Here is a 24,884-nt window from a genome sequence, read left to right on the forward strand (position 1 = left end):
CATTTGCGTGCTTCCAGGATATACACAGTGGTATTTACCGTACATGCACGCTCATGCTCAGACTGTAGCTGGAGTCTGGAAGTGAGTGAGTTATGATCACTTAGATACTCTCTAGAAACATCCAGCAGGCAGGATAATAGGAAGAGAAACAGTTTTGCGCATGGTAACTTTTGTTGGCATTTACTTTGCTACCATGAGTCAGAACAGATGTTCTACATCTAAACTCCACATCTGTACCTCTACACTGAAAATTCTATTTATTTCTCTGTAAGCATTTAGAATTTTTTTGGCTGAGGAACTGATTGTTAAAATGGCCTCTGAAATATCCTTTGCTTTTTCATTCTGTCCTTTAATGGTTTCCTTGCCACTTGCTGTAGAAGGAATGGAACAAAAAGGATGATTTCTAGAGAAAGATAATTTCACCCAGTTAAAGTGGGAAATCCATTTTGCAGGGTTTTTTCTTGTGTCTGGGACACTACTTTCAGATTCCTTTTTCACGGTGGTCCTTCTCTTCCACACAACAAATCCTGAATTCATCTGTCTAGAAACATCCCCTTCCTGCTTTTTCCAGTTCACCGCTTTTTCTTTGTTTTGTTGTCATTTTTTATTTGGTTTTGAAATTGCAGACTCGAAACCCATTACTGATAAGTATTCATTTATGTTTATATTAAGTCAGAATGAATCAGCTTGTGAACACTCAATTTAAGGTGGTTTTTTTTCAGCGTTTTTCTTCCCTTTTAAATAATAAAATTAATTTCTCTTGGTAATCACAACTTGCCTACTATACAGAAAAGCACTTAAAGCCATTGCATTAACAGCAGTAGCTTTCCCCCCAATCTCTACCTCTGAATTGCTGTGAGTTTTATCTTCTCTTTCAGCACTAGAGAAACTGTTATCCAGTCTGAGTTCTGTCTCTGGAGTATCCAGGTAAGTCTCTCTTCACCAGCCAATGCAACTCCTTTTCTCTTATTTCTCAGCAAGATTTTGCTCTAACAGCATAGTTTTACATATGCTACTGCTACTTGCAAGTCTACTGCATGATTAATTAATCATTTTCTCTTTGAGGAGCTGTCATTTTGTTTAATGAAGATATTGCACATTATTGCAATGGGGAAAAGGACAATTTAGCTATACAAAATACCATGGATAAAATACCAAGCAGGACCTTTATTATTTTAATGAGATGAACCTCAGAGGATTACAAATAGTTACTGACATGCTGAACTTTCCAATATTAATAACTGAAAAAAGAGAAATATTAGAAATGCACTCCAGTATCCCACAACATGCTTTTGTTTTTTTGGCTTTGACCTCCTGACTTCACCTATCAGTGTTACAATTGTTACTTCGTAAACAAAATTTTTTCATTCCAAAACATAGATCCAAGCTTCTGAGGTAGTTTTAAACAGTGTATCAGCACGCCCATAAACTACTACATTTTAAAAGGCATCTGGTTAAAACACCAGTTATTTCTAACCCATAAAATGCATGTAAAACACCTCTTGATTGGATTTAACCATGTGAACAAAGAGGAGACTAGAAACATAACAGTTCGTTATATTATTTCTTTGTGTAACACTATAACGTGATGGAAAGTACAATGATAGCAGCAGAATGACAAAGTCTTTAGCAGCAGCAAATGAGGACAAGCTCAAATGCAGTGGCCATAGGCACAGAAACAAAAGAAAAAAAGCTGCTTACCTTTGGAAGGCCCTAAGTAGGCAGGAAGTGCCAGCAAGAGAGACCCTCACCTCCACTGCCAACCCTTAATTGAGGTCTGGAAAGGGGTGGATCCTGGCCCCACTCTTTCAGGTCACTCAAGGGCATTGCATGCACCCGAGCTCTTCTGGGTTGGCCCTCCCTTCCTACCAGGTGATTGAACTCTAGTTCAGGCCATGACTTAGCACTTCTTCTACATGTCTTTCATGCAAGAAATTAATGCTGAAACAACTTTTATATATGTAGTTTAATATCTGTTGCTACTTCTCAAAGCACTCTCTATAGAAATATTCACAAAACGTGAGACTATAAGATCCCCACAAAACATGTAAATAAATAAACAAACAAACAAAACAACCCAGAACAAGAACATATAACTTCTGCTTCAAAGGGAATAGTATCAAAACAACAGAATCATAAAATAGCTTGGGCTAGAAGGGAACCACAAGGAACATGGAATCCAACCCATGGATCATCACAGTACTATCCAACATTTAAACCCTATGCCTGCATGTTATTCAAACACTGCATGAACTCCAGCACCGGGGGCCATGCCTGAAGCCCTGTGCAGCCCATTCCATGCCCACCACCCTCTGGCGTAGCACCTGTCCCCGACCCCCAGCTGCCCCTTCCCTGGCACAGCTCCATGCCGCTCCCTAGAGCCCTGTTGTTGTCACATAGGGCAGAGCTCAGCACTGCCCCTCCACTCCCTGTGAGGAGCTGCAGCCACCATCAGGCCTCCAACAGCTCCTCTGCTCTGAGATGAACAACAGTTCCCTCAGTGAGGTTACTATATAGTCAGTCACTAACTACTAAGCTCATCTGGAGACTAAAGCATTAAGTTGTGGGGAAAAAAAATAAAATCACACACTGTAGAGTAGGAAATAATACAAGAATGGTGGTGTAATAGATAGCCAAAGGTTATCTATAAGAAAAACTCACCAATTCTGATGCCTTCAGTCTAGATGGAAAAGGCTGAGGCTGGTCACCTGAACTCCACAAAGGAGCAATCTCCAAGAGATGCTGCCTTAGTGGTGGTCAGCCCTTAAATAAAGTCTAGGAGAGGTGGAGTCAGGCTCCACCCCTTCCAGGAGCACAGCTGAATTACCTTCACCTGTGCTCCCATGGCTGACCCGACACTTGCCTCAACTGGTCAATCAGAGGTTCAGGTTGTGATTACAAATTTCCTATACACACACATATGCAAAAACAAATACAAACCTAGAATACCATTTTACTCATTTTGTCTCTCAGAATAAATACCTACTAACTTAAAAACAACACCCAAGAAGACCATTTTACATTTATCAGCTTTATTCACTAGGTGTTAATATGATAGAAAACATTTCATCATATATTCTTTTCTTTTTATAGTAACACAACCAAGAAAGTAAAATTCTCACATATGCATGACTTGGGAATTCACTCCATAATTTACCTCCATTTTTTAGACATCCACAGAGGTCAACAATATTGAGACTGGGGACAACATTACCTAATGAGATCACATCTGCACATGACTTCATATTGTTTAGCTTCTCTGAAGACAATAATAGGTTTCCATGAACCCATATTATATCCAGTCTGATCACAAACAGAAATTCAAGGTTGAAGTCCAAACTGATTTGCTAAGATTTCAGGAGTTCATTAACAGTCTCCAAGTAAAATTTACTATCTGGAACTAAGAATCTCTCTGATAGCCATAACATGGAAGCAACAGGTCAAGGTAACTGTCCACAAATTCGGAGTCTACCTGTGAGGAATTTAGAGATCCCAAGGAGTCAGCTCAGAGATCTGGTTTATGATGTTTTTTTGTTTGTAACACTCAGACTCAGAGCCATGTTTGCAGAAGATAAGGCTTTTACTATAAATGAGGTATGGTGAAAGCTTTACCTTTGGTGTCTTGCCTTGATATTTTGCTGAGCAACACAGTTTATTTTTGCTTTACGTAAATAGTGAGGTAGATTATTCTTCAGTCAGCATAAACTTTTCAGGTCAATATATTATGATGTATGTCTCTTTTAATTCATGAAGTCATAACTGATTATTACTTAGACAGGAGTAGGAATTTCTTGTTCAGCAGTTCATAAAGGCCTTTAGGGAGCAGTTTCTTTAGTACAAACGTATACCAGGCCAAATTCAGCCAGTTACACAGGGGAGGAATTCAAACTTTGCCAGTCTTATAATGATCTGATTCATGCATAAATTTCCTTTACCAGACCGCTGTAGTCCATAGACACACACAGAAATTTTCAAGAAAATATGTCCTTTAAGAAGACATTCATTAAATAACACTGATGCAACATAATTTAACACAGAAGACTTATTCGAGTGTAATTGATTACTGGAACCCTAATTGGACAGAAATTTTGGATAAATTGATAAAGTAACATTTTTACATCTCAAAGTCTTATCCTACAGGAGGGTCACTCATGGTTCTACACTGATCAAGAACTCTATAACTTTCCTTGCATTTCTTACATATAGGAGACCCAAGCAACTGCACGGAGGGAGATGATCTTCAGATTATTCTCACTAGCCTTCACAGAGAGCCCACAACTTCTCTAATAATGATCACTAACATATTTGATATGATGTGTACACTGTGTTTTACTGTGGCTAACAGCATGGCTTTTAGAAAAATACACTGATTTCTAAACACTAGCCTAATAAGCCAAGAAGACCTAAGTGCTGTAGTTGGACAAATAATAATAATAAAAAAAAAATAAAATCAATAAAACAACACCAAAACAAAAGCCCAACCATTAACTACATTCTTTCACATAATCATGCATTCTTCTGACTTTTTTCCAAGTATATAAACATACATCTACTGAAAAATTGTTGTTTCTTTATTAAAAATACAACCCTGTTATAACTTTGAAAGGTAGCAATAATAGAGGGCAAGAGGCATGATCGTTTTCTACAAGATGGCACCAATATCAATCAGAGTTCTGAATTAACACTGCAATGACATCAAGGCCAGGTTGGATGGGTCCCTGAGCAACCTGATCTAGTAAATGTGGAAGTTTGGTGGTCCTGCCAAGCAGGAGGGTTGGAACTTCATGATCCTTAAGGTCCCTTCCAACCTGGGTCATTCTGTGATTCTGTGTAATTCTGTGACATAAATATCAGCTATCACAGAACTGCAAAGAAAACAAAGATTAGCACTTTCACCCTTGAACAGAAATAGGTAAAAGTGTCATGAAAACGTCCACCTTTTTTTTTTTTTTTTTTTGATTCAAAATAATCCTAAAATATCCAAATAAAAATTTACAGGTATTGAGAGTGTCTTCACGTATGTGGATTTTGTTACTTCAGTTTATGTAGGCATACACAGATTTGTTACATAATTTGAAGCTGCAAAATTTGCACATTTGATTTTCTGTATTACAAGGCTTCAGATAGTCTAATGAGGAATGAATTTAGAGAGTCTCTAAAATCAGCGTCAAACACTGAGTTTCTTGTTATTTGTACATATCAAATCGCATACTATTGTGCTTACTTTGAAATACATATACCTCTACATATATCCCTACATACTTTGAAGTACATACATCCTTATATAGTCTGAACCCAGATCTCCTCCCCAAATGAGCAGCTTAACTGTGGTTATATCCCATTCTGGCATTTCATCCACAAAATCACCAGACAATCTCCTCTTGCTATCTCTAAGAAGAAAACCCTTCAGCACTGTGCCTCAGGAACATAAGAAATCAAAACCTTCACATCTAGAGTGAGAGAAAGGAGAGAAATAATGAGCTTCAGGCTACCAAAGACAGTGTTTGTCATGCAGTATCCTCTGGCCACTGTAGCCTATACTTGAAATGATATTGTTCTGGCATGCTTTATTCTAGCTTACAGCTGACAAGAAAAATCTGCATTACCAAGTCTAAAAGTACAAGCCACATAACTCAAAGTTATCACCAACAGTCAAATGCTTACAGAAGAAACAATACTACCACATTTGATAACGTGCATTTTTAGGAAAAAAAAAAAGTTAAAAGTTCAGAAATATTTTGGTTAATACTCCAGGGTATCAGTATGCTTGTTTTTTGTTTGTTTGTTTGTGTTTTAAAATCTTTACTGACCTCCATGTTGAAACATGCTGCTTTGTGATTCTACACTCAGTAGATGGAAGCCTCAAGCCATTATTCTTCTTGAAGCATTCCTAGAAAACATCTACAGGACCAAATGCAAGATACAATCACTTCAAGGGGCAGACAGGTTTGGAACCATAAAACTTCAGCAAATCTCTGAAGCTTTTATGTAACATTTTTCTCCCAAGGCATATTGTTATACAGCTATTGTAATGATAAATTGTAATAAACCATTTTCCTATTTCCTGTCCTATTTCCAAACAGGATTTCCTATCCTATGGTTCACTTTAAAAAAGATGAGAAAATAGGTCATAATTTATAAATACTATTTGCAGAATTCCCTTGTAACCATATGAGAATGATAGGAGAGTTCAAAGCATATTTTGATATGAAATGATCAATGCTAACTTATTTACGGACCTTAACAAGATGTAATTAAGGAATAACAATAATTTCAATGCCACAAAGGAACTGCCAGAACAATACACAGAGATACTTGATTTGGGGTTTATTTTATTTATTTATTTATTTTGAAACCTATGTTAGCATCTGTCAAATTGAATTAATTTTTCATTAATTGCTGTAGCATAAAATCCATTCATTCTCAACAAGAGTGTAGTCTAATCCTCTCTAAATCACTTCATAAGCAAATGATACTGTAAAAATATCAGGTTATTGATGCAACATTTTTAACATCAAGGAAAACAAAGCCAACTGATTTCCTTCTGTTGCTGGGACAAGCTATTGCCATGCCCATGACTAATAAAAATAGACAAATTAAGAGGTAACCTCTGAGCAATAAAAAAAAGTGCAGTAAGAAACTTAAATAAGCAGCACATTGCAAAGACTTAATTAACCAGATAGGAAGTGGTTCTTCTTTGGAATATCTACTTCAATTGTGTTTTTAATGGAATGTATGTCACAGAAGCAAGATACTCATATCCACTTCTGCACCACAGGAAACAGAAATCCAAGTAAAGCCTAAACAAAAAGATCTAATTTAATCATCTCTCCAAGGGACAGCAATACCTCCTGGGCTGTCAGCTGAGTAGCTGCTCAGTATCCACTAAAATGTGGTACTAATATGGATAAAGGGATAAGTATTTAAAATACACATCTGCATGAGTAATTTCCCCCTGCAACACACAAGGTTCCACAGCTATCCTCAACAGAGAACATGGGAAATATCTTACAGATAGTACTTGTATGTTAGTTTCTGAGATAATAATAAAATGCTTTAGTGTTACAATTATAATAGTATTTTAATTGTAAACATGATTTGAGAAACATGGTGATACTGAACATTAGTAACTTTTATAGTGCTGATGGGAGAAAAGCAGTTTATTATTAGCAGCAGAATCAATTGTATTCTCTATTAGAAGGCCTCTAAAACAAGAGCAAACTTATTTTTGTACAATGAAACAGAAAAGGTAGAAGGTAAAACAATAGAAAATGTACATTCTATGTGGGTGAAAGCAACCTCTATATCATTACTCTCCCTCTTTAAAGAAATTAAAATTATAATACAACTGATGTATTTATATTAAGAAGAAAAGATCAGGTCAAATCAGGTGAATAAATGCTTCTGTCCAGCTACTAACAACGGTTAAAGAAGAAATTCTTTAAATTCATTCTTGAGATGGTTTTAAAGCAGGTTACAAATACATATTTTCAATGGTCAAAATACTGGAAATTAAACTGAAAGTTACAAAAATAAGATTTAAAGTGAAAAGAAAAGTAAAGTCAGGGCATGAGGCTATCGATAGCTACAGCCTTAAGACAGGGTTATTTACAGTTCTAAAAGGAATTAAAATAAAAGGACTATTCGTCTTGCATCAAAAAACTAAAGAAACTGGAAGCTGTAATACCACTCAATAATTAATGCATGCACCACATTCAAGTCTAGCATAAATCACTTCTTTAACCATTTTAGGCACTATTACAGTCTCTCCAGTCCAAGAGATTCCACTAAGAAATGATAGTGTTTAGTAGCATTTATCTTTTCTCTTGAGGAGAAACCATCTGCTGTATGCTCTTTGAATTACAAACATTTTTATCACAAGGTCAGTTTAGTCTTAACAATGCAGAAGTATCCAGTACAGTAGTTTCCTCCCAGTGTCTCAAAAAGAAAACATACATGAATTGAAAGAAACACCTTCTCTGCTGCTGCGAATACTTGTTGGAGCATACAATTAAGCCCATCAGTTGATTTCCTAATTCATCTTTGTTCCTCTAATTAATAACCCTTTTGAAAGCAACTATGTGATCTCTCCCCAAAACAATATCAGTCACCTTTCTGTTTAGGATCCACAACATTTGGTTCACTCCCATTCCAAATTCTTGTATTGAAAACCCTGGTAACTGCTGTTCACAATAACCTGAAAAGATCTGCTCTTTCCAGCCAAGTTTTTCCTTCTGCCATATCTGTCAAAGTTCTCTCTCAGGAGTATCTGTTGATCTTCATTTCTTGCACATAGCTAGCAGCATTCACCTCTGACTTGAGGCTGTCATTTGGAGTAGGACAGTGACACTGACTTATTGCCATCACAAATAATACCCTCCTAAACTCTCCTGCCAGCAGCAAACCCACCTTAATGGCAACTGCCCTTAACTCTTTACTACAGGCAGACCAGATCTTAGATCTGGTTTGATTTTTCATCCAAATCTGTTCAAATTAGAAAAATGAAATAATTTGAGTTACAAACAAGCAGTGGAACAAAAGCCCAAACTCTTCTGACAGTTCTTAAAAGCTTAGAGAAGAGCCATCAGGATACTCTTGGGAATAAAAGTTATTTTCTTAAGTTAAACACATAAAAAACCATTTCACTGAAAAGCTACAGATTCCACATTTAAACATAAAACACCAGGACTATTCTGGTTTAAACACTATAAAAGCTATCAAGAGGTGTACTTTGAAAACTGCCATTTTTATCTCAAGATATCTCTTGGTGTTTTATTTCTCCAGAGAATCCACTCCCAGCATGAACCACTGAACATGCCTCCATCTGCAGGTGGGAAAAAGCCCTCTCACTGTCTGTGATTATTTAATAGGACACCATGGCACAGATATAAAAAATAAGATATACACTAATCGCTCTGAGAGTAATGCCTTCTCTGTATTTCCACAGAAACTGCAACAAAGAGCACAATAACGCTGTTTAATAGAGCAAATTCTCAGCCACAAAACACTACTATTCAACATAGTTTCCACCACTAGCTATGCAATTTTTTTTTGCCAGTGATGAACAAAAGCCTGCATGCTATGCTCATAAATACCTGCACCAACAGACATGACCCTCTGTCACCATCAACACTGCTGAAACACCACCCACCACCTCACAGTGCTCATGTACACTGATCGGTCTCCATCAGCCTTTAAGGGACCTTTATGGGTCCCTTTCAATTCAAACAATTCTCTGATTCTACAGCAAACATGGAAGAAAGAAAAGCAGAGGTAATATAGCATGACTCAAGAGGAAAAAGAAGAGGTAGAGGAGGAAGAAAGTGCAGTGCACATAGAAGGAACATGAGTCAAGATGAGAAGACAAAGTAGTCAGGCTAGGGGAGACGGATGAGAAAAGGGCAGGAAGATATGCAGGCACTGAAGTATATTTTATTCCAGATTTTGGAATGGAGCCCAGAAAACGCAAGTCTCAAAACTCTCCCTCCGCTGTCAGTTAGCATTTACAAAGGCTAATTGCAAAGCTCTTCTTCTATGTTTGCAGCTGGACTACTGAATGGACAACACAGGCCACTTCAGTTTCTTGTCCCTTTGTACTGCAAAAGTTGGTCAGCTTTACACTATAGTTCTTAACTTCTTTGCACATTTGTATGATACTATTGAATCACAAAAGGAATCATTTGTTCTATTGAAAAACACAATACTTAATTCTGTAACAACATTTTAAGAAGTGTTAGAAAATAAAAATTACTGATTTTAGTGCATAATGAATTAAACGTTCAAATATTGCATTTTATCTTGTACACACAGTAGCATGTGCATACACAGTTGGCACACATTTCCTTTCCAAGCAGAGGTAATTAACGCATGGCCCACACAAGTATGTATGCCAACACCAGTTAGGTTTCCTTTCTTTAACTGTGGAAGAAAACTTCATCCTTATTCTGTGACACTTGGTTTCAACCACATGTAAAGGCCACAGTGCAAAGCAAATAGTCTTCTCAGTTTGTTTGAATAAGAGACAATGCAAGGAAAAAAAAGTGCTTCAATCGTGCATACGCAGACCCTGTGTTGTATTCCAGTACTCTTCTATGCAATCCACAGCATGCAATCCTTAACATTTTTTCCTCCTCACTCTTCATACACCTCCTGTATCAAAGTATTCACAGTCAGCGCTAAGTTACAGAACTGTATTAGAAAGTGAAGACCATGAAGTTCAAATGGAAGTACTGTAAATCCCCAGGTCTCAAAACTGAGCTAAAGTGCCGTCAGGGAGATACATTAAATTAACTCCAGGATTCAGAGAACCAATGGCACAGATCACAATTACACCTATGAAAACACCTAAAGAAAATATTTTTAATCTACAAGATGTACATTTTCCACTGTATTTTTCTGAAGCTATGGCATTGCCCAATTTGTGTTTGTTCACTATTAGTACAACAAGATTTTCCCTACATATAATATTTCCTGAACAGTGAAGCTGATCCCTAGGTAGTGAATGTAGAAGCATACAACCCTGTCGAAATGTTAAACAAAGCAAGTGATATGCACTGACCCACACAGTTCACAAAATGTATTTCTGAAATATGACAGCATTCGTGTGCACAGAGGCAACTGTTGACAGGAATCAAAGCTGATAGAGGCGTAACAACATAAAAATGCATCTGTGATCTTTTCTGTATGTGACTGAAAGTGACAGCCCATTGGTGTACAATTATCATACATTGCTAATGGAATGTTAATAATATATTCATTACTATAATTAGTAAAACTTGTCTTGAAAGGCAGCTTGACTTTTCACCCTTGGAACTGTAATTCAGGGAGAAACAAATCTGACAGTCTCAACTACTGTAAAACTGTAGAAGGAGAAAAGGTGTCTTAATCTTTCAGCACTGGGCCTAACAGCCAGATTTCACTCTCTGTGGATAAAATTCCAGTCAGCTTAGATGGTCTCAAGCACTGCTTCAATCTCTGTTTAATCCTAAAATTATGCCTAACCTGAGCCAAAGATAATACTTGCCATGTATAAGTTTACTGGGTGGGGATTCGCTTTTTCTTTGAAAGAAGCCTGGAATACCTGTCTAGAATGAATGAAGTCAAACCTGAACTGGGATCTTAGTTACTGATATACGTTCACATATCTTCAACTCAGCATAACCCCTTCAAAAGCATAATTTCTATGCACATACTTGACACAATGTGAAAACCAAAGATAATAACCACATGCACACAAAGGAGACCAGGCAACAGCCTGACCTTTCTGACCAGGTTTCCCTTTCCAGCAATACGTGAAGAAAATCATTATTGTATTTAGAAGGTAATATTTTGAACCACTAATAACCCAGCAGGCCTTAAAGAAAAAAGGTGAGATCTTTGTACTTCTGTACTAACACAATCCAATACCTGCTTGAGGCAATGATAGACATTACATTCACAGTGTGAGCCACTCATTTCAAGTAAGCACAGGATCAGGATCCTTGCTACATTCAACCATGAGGCACGCAATTAAAATTATATATGTACACCTAAGAGGCTCCATTAACATATACTGGCTTATTGACACAACCAAACATCTTATTCAAAGAGTTGAAGCCTGAACCCTGGACTCATTTAAGTCATACTGTGCTCTGCTAAACCATACCATGATTCTATCTAATGAGAAAGACACCACTCTACTTTCTAAAAACTGCTTGATTTTATGGGATACTTGGAAAAATTAACACAAATAAATTGAAACATAGACTGTTGACAAAACATAATGCAGAACTAATTTAGAACTACTAGAGTATTTTACTGTATCTTGACTAAATCCATAAGAAAACTATTTACAGAATATAAATAGTGGTAGGATTTCCTTAGCATTAACTTATGTTACCATTTCAAATGACTGCATTTCCATTTATATTATCAGACATGGACTGAAATTGTAGAAAAATTCCAATGGAAATGAATTTTAAATTGATATCATTAAAATTAAGTATTTAAGAAGGTCGAGTATATCCATTTACATTTTATTTTTGTCCTTGGTTATATATCTTCATTATTTTGTGTAATAAAATTCATTTGAACTGAACATCGGTTTGTAACTAAGCTAGCAAAGAAATCTCAGAAACTGTTTGTACTTCTTCCATTTGATGTGATCTTCAGTTGTTCAAAACAGTAATTTACGAACTCTTGTTTTTTATTGCTAACGTCTCATTTCAAATTCATCACCTTGACAACAGCATACTACAGATAAGCAGTGACATTTTTCCTTTACAACAAGAGGGATATTAGTCACTGAAAAGACAATAAATATCTAGTTTATTACTATGGTCAGCACTATACAAATGATCTCCTGATTATAGCATCCATTACACAAGGCATTTCTTCTAAACTTCTTGTTTTACTCATAGTCTAAGATTTAATGTCATATGCACTACACATTAAGGCATTACAATTCAAATTCTATCATGAATTGGCTATCAAAGCTTTCAGAACTGGTGAATTCAGACTTTTTCTTTTTTCCCCCCAGCTGTCCTATATTCCACTACCCAAATTAACTTTTTCCCTACTTCCAAGAAATAAAATTAAAAAGCAGTAGTGGGCAAGGCAAACATGTACAATTTCTAAATACAAAAAAAGCTAGAAGTGGTAATTATATAACAAAAACAGGTGTTTTTGTTGTTGCTGTTTTGTTTTGTTGTTTTTTTTTTTTTCCATTTGGCTTTGCATAATTATATCTACTTGAATCTAGTTTTTAATCTAATCCATGTCTGTTTTCACACCTCTTACTCCCTGTGAACAAACCAGTCAGAAGCAGTCTCCAGCATTTTGCATCTGCTGAGCTCAATTGTAATGTAAATACATATCTGCTTCCTGTTGGTGAACAGAAGGGCACAGGGTCTGGTCTACTGTGATAAAATACAACTTTTTTTTTAATTTATTTTTTACTTATTTTTATATATATATTTAAATACAGAGTATTATCTTCGTATTAATTTCCCATTTCTTATGCACAAATAGATTTATTTAAAAATAGGTATTAAATAAAGCGTGACTAACTTCATCCTGCTTTCTAAAAGTATTTGACCCAGCAATAAATACAACAAAATTAATCTCACTGCTTAAAATACCTCCAGATAAACCCTATAAAAATGCTTATCAAAATTACAGCTAATGTATTTGCCACACTTAATTTTCCAGCACATACACAATCTTAGCTCTAGTGAGACTCCACTGAATTAATTTCCTTACTTTAGCTAGTACATTATAAAGATAATAATGGAATCTATTAAGAAAGAACTACTTGATTAGCTTCCATATAGTTGTGGGCAACAATCCATGACTAATCAGCAAATTCAAAGAGGAAAGCAAAATTATTTTCTTTACCTTAATTAACTATTTTAAACAGATAAGATGCACAGTGCACATACTGATCAATCCATTTAAACAATTTGTTTGCAATACTGTGGCTGTACTTTGTCTTCTACAAAACACACAGCAAGCAGCTCACCTTAGAACCATTTATGCTAAAGACAAACAAACTGGAAAATGACTGAGCATTTGGGTTACAGAGCAGACAAGTTTCAACGTCTAATGTAGGAGCCTTGTTTAGCTCCAGACTGTAACCAATGAATGATTTTTGAGTGAGGTTCAATTGGACCAAGAACCATTTACTCCATTGCTGAATTAAAATTTGGCTGATGATCGTTCAAATAGCATGTGCTCCAGAAGATTTATTTATATGTATTTAGGAAAAAAAAACAACCAACTAAACATTTTATTCTGTAATGTTTCAGGTATCTCAGCATCACATAAAATGTGAATTCAACTTTGAATAAAACAATACACAAATTTGTTTACATCCACTAAAACAGAATGAATTATATCCATGATATAAAATTGTAGCAGTAAATTACTGAACTCTGCTAGCAGTGGAAAAAGCTTTACTGTATTGGTTCTGATGGTACAGCTCTATTATTGTTAATTTTTATGTATTTTTTTAGCCATACATTATGATATATTAAATAACTTAATGTTTATTTACAGTCTGTATAAGGCATAGATCTACCTAGCATTAACTGTTTAAAAATACTGTTCCCTTTACAGTGGCTAAAGTGCTGTTCAGTAAAAACAAAATTATGAGAGTACAGTTTGCTGCAGGTATCCAAGAATTCTGGACAGTCACTGTGATTACACAGGAAAATTAAAATGTTGAAAAAGAGTAATATATCAAGTCATTTCTTCTTGAGTAATGGGCTAAACGTGTCTACTACATGCAGGTAACAGTATATGCTGTAGATCTGATACAGAATTTGTGGAATTCACTACATATTTGAGTTAGCAGATCTATAAATTCTTCTTTTCAAGGTCAATCAGTGGAAATAAAAGCAGCAGATTCAGCCTTGAGGTGTGAGTGAAGGGTGCGCTCTTCCAGGGGAATTCATAATTCCTCCTTCAGGTCCTCACTGATCCACTGGAAAGAAAAACATAAACCTTAAATTGCTCCATGTGTCAGAAGGGCTAATTTCAGCTTCTCCTACACCACTGAGGAATTTCCAAGGAGTAGGAGAGACCAGTGTCAAGAATAATGGAATTTAAAGGGAAATCACTTTAAACTCCCTGTGATTGAGGAATAAAATTCCTCTCAAAAGATTAATCCTGACATATATATAAATCCAAAGCATATGCAAGCTTTGAGAGATAGCCCACATTTATCAAGCATGTTACTAAACTATGGCCAGCAGACACCATAAATTGGGTATGAAAGATGAGTACAAACCATCATTAGAGTAAATCTTAAGGCAAAAATAAATTAATAATAATAATAATAATAATAATAATAATAAAGCTGAAATAATACAAATGATACAGCAGCACAAAGTGAATATCTAACTACAACACCGGAAGCAACAGTACATTCAGTTTTCAATGCCAAGGATTAAAGTAAATATATAAAGAAAACTGCATAAAACCAGGACAGTGCTTCATTCAGCAATTGTTCAAACCAATGCCTAAGCCAGCAGCAGGGACTCTCTACTCTTTGGATATGTAAGACAAGAGAAAGACTGAACGAGATCTGGTGAATCACATCATTAACTACACTTCAAACAATCAATGTATTCTGCCAGTTTCAAGCATTAAATTGAAGAAAAATAATATCACAGTTGAACTAAGTCAAAATCCACACCCAACCTATCAATTGTTTTCACTTAGCATGAATTTAATGACAAAAAAAAAAACAAAAAAACATACCAGGCCTTTCTGCAGTAATTTTAGTTTCAAGCACTGCTTCTTTTATCTGGATCTATCTCACACAGATCACTCAGAGCTGCACACACCTTTCTTTAGTCCTAGAGCAATTCAGGTAGGGAACTACAGATTAGTTGAATAGCAAAAAGCAAATTAGAGCTTTCACAGCTGTACAAAGTCTGCCAGAAATCTGAGTATTCAGAAGTCTCCAGTTTTTCCTCTCATTGTAAATATAATTTATTTTTTTAGTTCATAAAGAAACTGAAATTGGCACCAAGATGAATCTTCCTCTTTCACTCACCATGCTCTGCTCTGCTTTGTCATGGGAGCGCAAGAACTCCATTATAATGGAACATGATGTAACTAAATTCTGTTAGATCCCACAGGAATGCCGCTATCCTTGTTTCATCCCTTGGCAAATATAAGTCTTCAGAAGTGCTCTACAGGTATAACACAGAACAGCTGCCACCACATTCCAACATTTCTTCTCAGGAAAGGTTTCTAATACAGCCCTTATCAACTTCTGTTCAAAATTATATTAAAAACTCATATAGCTTCTTACTTCTCCTCCTGTAGTTCGCATTTGAAATATGAGTCATTAGAAAGACGAAAAGAACAGGTCAAGAACTTTTGTACACTCCCATATTTTGACTTGGTTTGTCAGAAACATCCTCTGGAAGGGTACAGCCATTATTTTACGGCATGTGACACTGATTTAAAAGTACTTTGCATAATATCTGTTTTGCAAATGGCAATGTTCAAATAGTTTGGTTGGGTTTCCTTATATTTAGATTTCTTTTCATGTACTTAGGGCCTCTTCTCTAACAGTGCATGTTTTATTCACACAAATGTGTAAAAATGAGACTGACATTTACTTGTATCTTGCCTCAGTCTACCAGTAATACCTATTAAGATTTGTTTTTAAAAACATGCAAAGTTTTCCTTCAGCCCTCTCCTCTCTCTGCTCAAGTCTTGATTTCCAAGGATATTTTATACTTGAAGACATCCAGAATGCAACAACTTAACCATATGCACTGAATAGAAAACATCCTTTTGACTGAGCTCATTGTATTATTCATGATGTACAAGAGGTCTCACAGGCTTCCCACTGTTGGTTTTGTCCATTAACTGAGTAATTATTAGCATATGGCACAGCAAACCAATGATCCCTTTCATGTATTAATAGCTTTGTTTGTATATAATTTTCCTGCACAACTCCCTCTCTGCAAAATACAGCAAGAGGACATTCAGTGGATAGATTTATATCACATATTGGCTATAGAGATGTAAAACTCCATATAAGTATGCTGCAAGGCAGACCACACACAATCAAAGGAAGTACCACCACATAGATTGGCATGTTTGAAGAAAATGGGAGCTCGTACATACAAAAATCAACTTTCACATCCACCCTATGTAAAATGACCTGCTCTTCAACAACGATGCCACTTCAGCTCTGCGAATGAGACAATAAACAGGCATTCTAACAGATACTTGATAAGCTTGGAAGTGTTTTTATAAACCAAAAAACAAAAGTTCACATTTTTCACTGCAAGTGACAGTGCTTTCCAAACTCTATATCACCATATCTTTACTTCTAGAGTCTTTCATTTCATGAAGTGATACACACTAGGGATTCCTGAGGACCCTGAATGTCCACAATCTATGGGACTTGAAGAGATGAATCCCAGTCCCAAGGAAATTGGTTGATGCAGTCACCAAGCCACTCTCTATGATATCTGAAAAGTTGTGGCCATCAGGTGAAGTTCCTGGTGACTAGAAAAAAGGCAACATTACACCCATTCTTAAGAAGAATAAAAAAGAGGATGGTAGTTCCTGGGGCCATATCTGTCTCTGTACCAGGAAGGATCATGAACAGATCCTCCTGGAAGCTATGCTAAGGTACATGGAAGACAGGGAGGTGATATGGGAGAACCAGTATGACTTCAGCAAGGGCAAATCCTGTCTTATAAACCTATCAGCCTTTTATGATGGAGTCACTACATCATTGGACAAGGAAAGAGCCAGTGATGTCACCTATATCAACTTCAGTAAGACCTTTGACACAGTACCCCACAACATCCTTCTCTCTAAATTGGTAAGAAAAGAATTTGATGGGTAGACTATGAAGAACTGATTGCAGGATGAAGACCAGAGAGTGGTGGTCAATGGCTCAATGTCTGGATGGAGGTCAGTGATGCCTGCTGTCCCTCAAGGTCAGTGCCGGAACCATTACTCTTACATATCTTCATCAGTGACATTGACAGTGAGGTTGAGTGTCCCCTCACCAAATTTGCTGATGGCATCAAGCTGCGGGGTGCAGTCAACACACCAGAGGGACAGGATGCCATCCAGAGGGACCTAGACAGGCTTGAATAGCGGGCCTAGCCTGCACAACCCAGGAAGCCAGTCATATCCTAGACTGCATCAAAAGAGGTGTGGCCAGCAGCTCAAGCGTCCTGCCCATCTACTCTTCACTGGAGAGGCCTGACCTTGAGCACTGCATCCAGACGTGAAGTTCTTAGTACAGGAGAGACACAGACCCACTGGAGTGCATCCAGAGGAGGGCCACAAAAATGATCCAGGGGATGGAACACCTCTCCTACGAGGACAGGCTGAGAGATCTGGGCCTGTTCAGCCTGGAGAAAAGAAGGCTGCAAGGTGACCTGATGGTGATTTTTCATTACCTAAAGGGGAGCTACAGGAAAGAAGGTAACAAATTCTTTAGCAGGGTCTCTGGTGAGAGAACAAGGGGAAATGTCTTCAAGTTTAAAGAGAGTAGATTTAGGCTGGATATAAGGAAAATGTCTTTCACAGTGAGGGTGGTGAGGCACTGGAATAAGCTATCCAGAGATTTGGTTGATGCACCATCCCTGGAGACATTCAAGACGAGGCTGGATCAAGCCCTGAACATCCTTATTTAGCTGTGCATGCCCCTGTCCACTGCAGAAGAATTGGAGACTAGGTGACCTTTAAAGATCCCTTCCAACTCTAAGGATGCTATGATTCTATATACACCTTAGTTTTCAAAGTACCACCATTCTTACCATTGTTAGCACTATTCCACTCTTATTAATAAATGACCCATATACAATGATCACACTTAAGAGTTCTGTGAACCAATACAACTAGAAACATTCTTCTCAGAAAAGCATTCAAATAAGTATTACATTTTAAGGTTGAAAAGTTCTTCCACATACAGAATTAACTTTCATTTTTATAAATAAATTTTGCAGGCATCATGATGTCAAAACAATTAATTTGTAGAAAGCAGCTGTAAATTCAAATAAATACACTTAATTCTACCTCTTTCAGTCATTGCTGGAGTGATATTTTCCTGTTTATTCTACTTTTCCACCTACTTGCTACTGAAAAGCTACATTTGAATATCCATCAATAATGTTTGCAAAACTATACATAAATTCAACAATAAGCACCACTCTGCAAAGAAAAGATTTTTTAGAAGGAATGGCTATGTAGATGTTCTGCCAGCAAGTAAGATATTGTAGTAGAATCATCAAGATTCTAAAGGACGGTCCTCTCCCAGCGTACTCCTCCCCAAGAAAAAAATAAGACTAGGGAAGAAAGAAAAATCACAGAGACAAACCACCAGCTGTAAAGCTGTTGACAACTTTGAGAACTAAACCATGCCTGAGCTTTATGCCTGGTGAACAAAAAGGACAAAAAATGAAGAGAAAAAGGAATTTCCTTTGATATCGTTATAACACATTTGTGCCAATACAGCAGAACCTGAGAAATGAAGAGCTGCACTTTCATACAATCTGCTAAACCAAACTCGCCCTATGCGAGTGGTATGTAGTTTCTGTAAAGTTGTAAATTTTTCGAGATTCTTTCAAGCATAGGATGGAAAGAAAATGGAGATTCTTGTATGCTGTGCACAACCCTGCGACACTGTACATTCCTGGAACAAGTTGGCTTTCAATACTTCTGCTGGAGAAAGTCAACCATTGCCTGTCTATATGCATGGAAAGATACTGTGGAAACCACTAGCAGAACCCAAAGACCTGGATTCCATCTCCTCTTTATTTTGGTGCTGATGAAAGAACAAAAAATAATACAGAAAGACAGTAATGAAAGATTAATTCTCAATGCTGACTTTGAACACTGTATGGACATTGCTAAAATTGGTGTTATGATGACAAAGGTAACTAAGACTACAAACAAGTGTCTCTTACTGTTACTGTACTCCAATCAGGTAGATGCATCACCATGTTTCACCTGTGAAATTATACAGACACTCCAGAAAAATGCATGAACAAGTATGATATTAGCAACAGGCAACACTCAGGAAGCTGGCTAGAAATTTTTCACTGTTTTTTATTTAAACAAACAAAAAGCTGTTTTCATTCTATCACCATATCCCTTGAAGGCAGTAATCTTCAGGTATAATTATTTATGCCTGGAGAGTGAAACTGAAATTTCATCACAGTTCTTACACTGATGTTTTGGGCATCCCTAACACTTTAAACCCCTCCTTTTCACAAAACAGAGGAAAACTCAATGAATCCTTGCCTGGATTCAGCACAGTTACTACACTGGCACATCAGTTAAGAAGTTGAAACCTCTGTGTTACACATCAACACAAGTTACTGCAGCCTACACTCAAAGCCAGCCCATAATGCTAAAAAAAATACCACCCAAAACAAACAAACAACACAAACTGACACACAAAAACCCAACCCCCACTTTCAAAGATGAGTGAAATGAGTTGAATGATTGCCACTGAAATGCTACCAATACAGGAACAAAACATCATGTGGAAAGGTAATGGAAGTTCCTTGTATACAAAGATTAAAGGAAGAAGCTACACAGGCCACTCTTGCAAAATTATTTACATCTAGTAGAAGACACTGAAAATACGTATTAAGTCAGATTTACATGCAAGTCAGATTATGAGCGTACTAGCTCTCAAATAGCATAGGCAATTCTTTCAGAAATGGGGATACAGAAAGGTAGGAATATATTGCATGATTTCTAAGCACAGTGAAGTGTTTCTGTAGACAGTCTGCCAACGAGACAAGTTAAGAAGGCTAAAATCAGCATTAGCATCTGTCTTCCAATTACAGTCACAAATGACATACTGCCCAGCAACAAATGATGTCTGCTGTCTTATATTAAGATGGTTGTTTTCAAATTATCCCAAGCTATGTCACTGGGAAAGGCAAAGGAACTGGAAATATGCCCAGAGAGACCTGGTGCATCAGCAGCCTAAGGGAACCATTTAAAAAGTCATTTGGTCTCATCTCAAGAGATCTTAGCTATGATAACTGAATACAGAAAGGAAGAGGAGATCAGAAGATACGCCCTATTCCTTAGTGAAAGTTATAACTATCTATTCCTGATGCTCCTGTTGTCAGAAAGTATTCATTTCACCTTATCTTGCACTGAGACACAGCATATGCAGACTATTCTTCAAATAACATAAAAAAGAAATAAGATAACAGAACAACAATAAAAAGGGACAAGTACAACTCACCTAAAAATAATAATTAAAAAAATTACCATAGAAAGCAACATGCTCTGTTACCGATTGTACCACATACAAAATAATGCTAATCCCTGGTAGGATTTGCTGCCACAAAATCCTCTGCAGACACCAAAAAGAACACAGTCAAATAAAAGAGACAGGAAGGAAATGACTGCCCTTCATTCTGAGACTGACTGAGAAATAAGGTTGTGCCTTCCACACAGTGAGAGCCAAAACAGGCCTTCGAGTCAAAAGCCTCATAGCGAAAACAGGTTATTTCCTCAAGTGCCATAACCAAATCACACAGGCATGGGAACTTTGAAGTGTGATGCAAGTGGAAAGGAAGAATGAAAGTGGGAAAGATGCAGGGACTGTGCTCAGCACTGGTGTAACACCATTCTCAAGAGCTATGCTCTGGGAGCATGAGCCAACAGTAAAAGCACACCCCAGCAGACAAAGTCACCACAAAGAGAAAGGTGCCAACGAACGCTGCCACAAGTTAACGAACGGGTAGGCGTCTCATCCTGACCTATGGTGAGGGAGAAAAATCTCTCTCTCTCGTTACCATGGAGATCCCTTTTTCAGGTTTCTTTGGATGAGCCTCGTGCACGAGTGCAAAATTTGGAATAAGAGGAGAACAAGTATTAATCCCGTGTCCCCAGCAAGAACAGCCTTCTTAAATCTTGAGAGATAATACAACAGAGGATGTAAAAATTAAGTTTGGTTACAGAGGTTAAGGGCTGAATAAACTATCTCATGCTCCAGTGCCTCGGGCTTCTTAAAACGGCAATGCCCTTTGAGATCGTTGTGCCTATCTTCTACAGCTTGAGTGGAAACTTGAGTTACTGGCTGGGATGAGCCTGGAGTGAGATTTGCAACAAAACGAGAACACAGCACGGAGGCTGCTTACTACTGCCTTTCGACACTGGGTTTTACTAGGTCATTCATTATTCATGCTGTTCTTTTTGTATTTCCATGTGGCAACACTGCTAGCTAAAGCTACACTGAGAGGCACCACCTACCTCTACATGAAAGTCAGCATGGCAACATCTAATGGAGATCATACTGATACGCATGCAAGCATTAACTACCTAAGAAACAGACCAGAATAAGTTCCTAAGCACATATATTCAAAGTAGGCAGCTCTGGTGAGAGGACGAAAGACAGCTACAGTTCAGGAGGATACATACAGCAGAACACTGTCGTACCAGCACTGTGAAAATAACTGATGACCTCCCTAATTAGCAGCACACGTTGCTTCCATTCATTTTCATTACCTTCAATATCTACTTTCAATAGTCCTGAAATACATATTATTGGACAGACAGGTAGGCTACACAAAAGAAAATAAGGAACTCTGTCACTGACATTTAAAAAACAACTCATAATTGTTATTACTATCAACACATTTCTCTCAGAATATCACTTGGACTTCTGGATCCATTGTCATTATTTGGATGAGGGAACACCAACCAAACCCAGCTCCTTTAGGAGAGAGGGAAATATCAGAAGTGCCTGCACTGAATCCCCATACCGGTTCAAATTAGCGTTGCCTTTTTAAAGGTGCATTAATACTGAAGTACAATCTGACATAACCAGCAGAGCGCACGCCGTGCCTACAAGCCCACCTACCTTGTGTGTATAAGTAGGCTAAAAGGTTAAACAACTCTTTTATATAATTAACTCCACAGATGAGCAACATTTCTCACCGTTTTCGCCTCTATTACTTTTTATTATTTATTTTTGCTTTCTGTCCTTAACACGACGTTTGTGTATCTCTGACAGGTGTACAAAACAATCTGAATGAAATGGGATCACCCAAAATCAATTATGCGCAACACCAAAGTACTTCCTGTTAAATATTAATCACTCCATAAATTTTCTCCCAGCTTTCGCACGAACATCAACCTGCTATAGAAACGGGCATGCTACAACACTTTCCTTGCCGGCATCCCAAGCCGGCTGTAATACGAATGACACCAAAAAGACGCAATTATATAACAGCCCTTGCAAAACGCCTCATTTCCCGGAGGTACTGAGGAGAAAGGGGATGCTCGTGTCCCCATCCCCACGCTCCCCTCTCAGCGCACGGAGAGCAGTACTCAGGAGAGGCCGGGGCTCCCAAGGGAGAGCTTTAACCCCTCCCGAGCTGCTGCCGCTGCTGTCACCGCCTCTCTCGGCCACTAAACGCCCACACCTGCGCCTCAGTACTTCCGCGGGCCACCGGCTCTGCGCTAAGCACCCACTGGGCTGCCCGTCGCCTCGGGAGTGCCGGCTGAGGTACGGCAGTGGCCCAGCTTTAAGGCCGACCGTCCTCCTCCTCTATGCCATCCTCACGGAGGCAGCCCGACACTGTGGGCTCCTCCACGCCGCCCGCATCCCTTCCCCTCTCGACATGGAGAGAGCCCGTTGAACGGAAGCCCGGCTTGTCTCTGCCGCAGCCCGGCTTCGGGCGAGCCTCGCGGTTCTTTGGCCGGAGCTGCCCCGCACAGCACCGCCTCTCGACTTGGCTAGAGGTGGGGGGAAAAGGGGCAAAAATTCACTCTGCTTCTCCTGCCAAGGAGGGACACACGGGACAAACGGCCGCAACAACAGGCGGCAAGTAGTTGTGCAGCCCGTCCGGCGCCCGGGGGCCCTGGGGTACGGAGCCCGTATCCCGCGGGTCGCGGCAGGCAGCTCTGCGTGCCCTCGTCTCTCTCCCCCTCCGGGACCAGGAGAAGGATCGCCCCTATCGGGGCTACCCCCGGCGTCTGCAGAAATCCCCGCGGTAGGGATAGTGGGAGAATAAGCCCCACGACGCGAGGCCAGCTAGCAATTACTCTGTTGAATGATGCAGCAAACGAGGGGGGGGTGGGGGGGGGAAGGAAATCGGTGTAGGGCTCGTGCTCCGTCGCCACTCGCCAGCCCTGATTAATAATGCACGGGTTCCCTGCCGAAGCGAAAAGAGCTCTCTCTCCTCCGCGCACCCGGCGATTAATAGCAACCTTCATCCCGCGCAACCTTTCGCTCGGCACTCCCCCACACTGCCAGGCTGAGGTGGCAAGCGCTCAGGAGCACGGCAGAGGTAACCTCTGCCTCCCCGTCCGGGGGGGAGGTGGAAGGGGGGGCCGAGGAAGCGACACCTCTCGCAGCCAACGCGATCCCCCGGGAGGAGAGTCCCGGGGAGCGGCAGCCGCCGGCGCGGCAGGAGGGCAGCCTGCTGCCTGGGAGCGGAGCCGCGCAGCGCTCTGCCAGGGAAGCGATCACCCATCGCTATTGTCAGCAAACAGCACTCACGCACGCAAGCATTTACCTTTTTTCTGCCCGCCGTCCTTTAGTCAAGCGTTTGTGGGAAGGAAGGAGAGAAGGAAGGAAAAGGAGAAGAAAGACAGGGAGAGGGAGGCAGGCGGCTGCTAATCCCTGTGTAGAAAGACTTCCAGCAGCGGCGGCAGCAGAAGCGTGTATCTGTGTGTGTGTGTGTGCGTGCCAGGAGTGGAAGCACAGCCCTCCTGGCGATGCACCGGCTCTCGCGCCGAAGTACTGTCATGTGCGAGTCTCGGTGTGTATACCCATGGAAAAAAAAGAGACGGGGGGAGACTAATCAGCCACATACCCGGCTGTGCACGGCTTGGGGGGGAGAGGAGGAGGAGCCCAGCGCTCCCAAGTCCAACCACCGGAGGAGCCGCTCGCTACTACGGCGTCCGGGCACCGCGAGCCGCCAGCGTGCTGCCTCCCGGCCCCGCAACAGCTGCTCTTCGCTCCCTCTTTCCCCTCCCGATCTCAAGGACGCGCCTTCAGAAAAGACTCCTCTGGCCATTTATTCTAGGGGACTTCATGCACCCTTGTCGGAGCGTTACCTCGGGAGAGCAACTGAGGAAACGAACAACAACAGCAAAAAACAAAACAAAAAAAACCACTAATTCTCCCTCCCCCCCTCCTTAAAAAACAACATTGTAACCCTACGTTTCTGCCAAAAATAATAAAAAATAAAATGCTGCCCAAGGAGCTCTGCCCTCACGGCGTCCCTCGGGGGCGGCTCTGCGACTCTTCCCAAGGGATCGGCCAGCGCGCTGCACGCCGCGTAATGCCGCACGGCGCTGCCCGGGGCTGGCCGCTGCCGCCCGGGAGCGGAGGGAGCCGCCCGCAGCGTCTTGGCCTTGCGAGAGCAGGGAGTATGGAG

At 39.4% G+C, this 24,884-nt stretch overlaps 1 protein-coding gene across 3 annotated transcripts in view; it reads right to left on the reverse strand.

The window, feature by feature from the left end:
* The window catches only part of DLGAP1 (DLG associated protein 1), a 375,465-nt gene extending 351,033 nt beyond the window's left edge, over positions 1-24,432 (reverse strand). The window contains exon 1 of one of the 3 annotated variants that reach the window (XM_072327378.1): positions 24,018-24,432. The gene's annotated coding sequence lies outside the window, so the exon portion shown is untranslated. The remainder of the gene's footprint in view (positions 1-24,017) is intronic. The other 2 variants (XM_072327379.1, XM_072327380.1) reach the window with 2 other exon arrangements.
* Between the last annotated feature and the right edge of the window lie 452 nt (positions 24,433-24,884).

Source organism: Excalfactoria chinensis, chromosome 2, assembly GCF_039878825.1.
Source record: "Excalfactoria chinensis isolate bCotChi1 chromosome 2, bCotChi1.hap2, whole genome shotgun sequence".
Classification (NCBI taxonomy): domain Eukaryota; kingdom Metazoa; phylum Chordata; class Aves; order Galliformes; family Phasianidae; genus Excalfactoria; species Excalfactoria chinensis.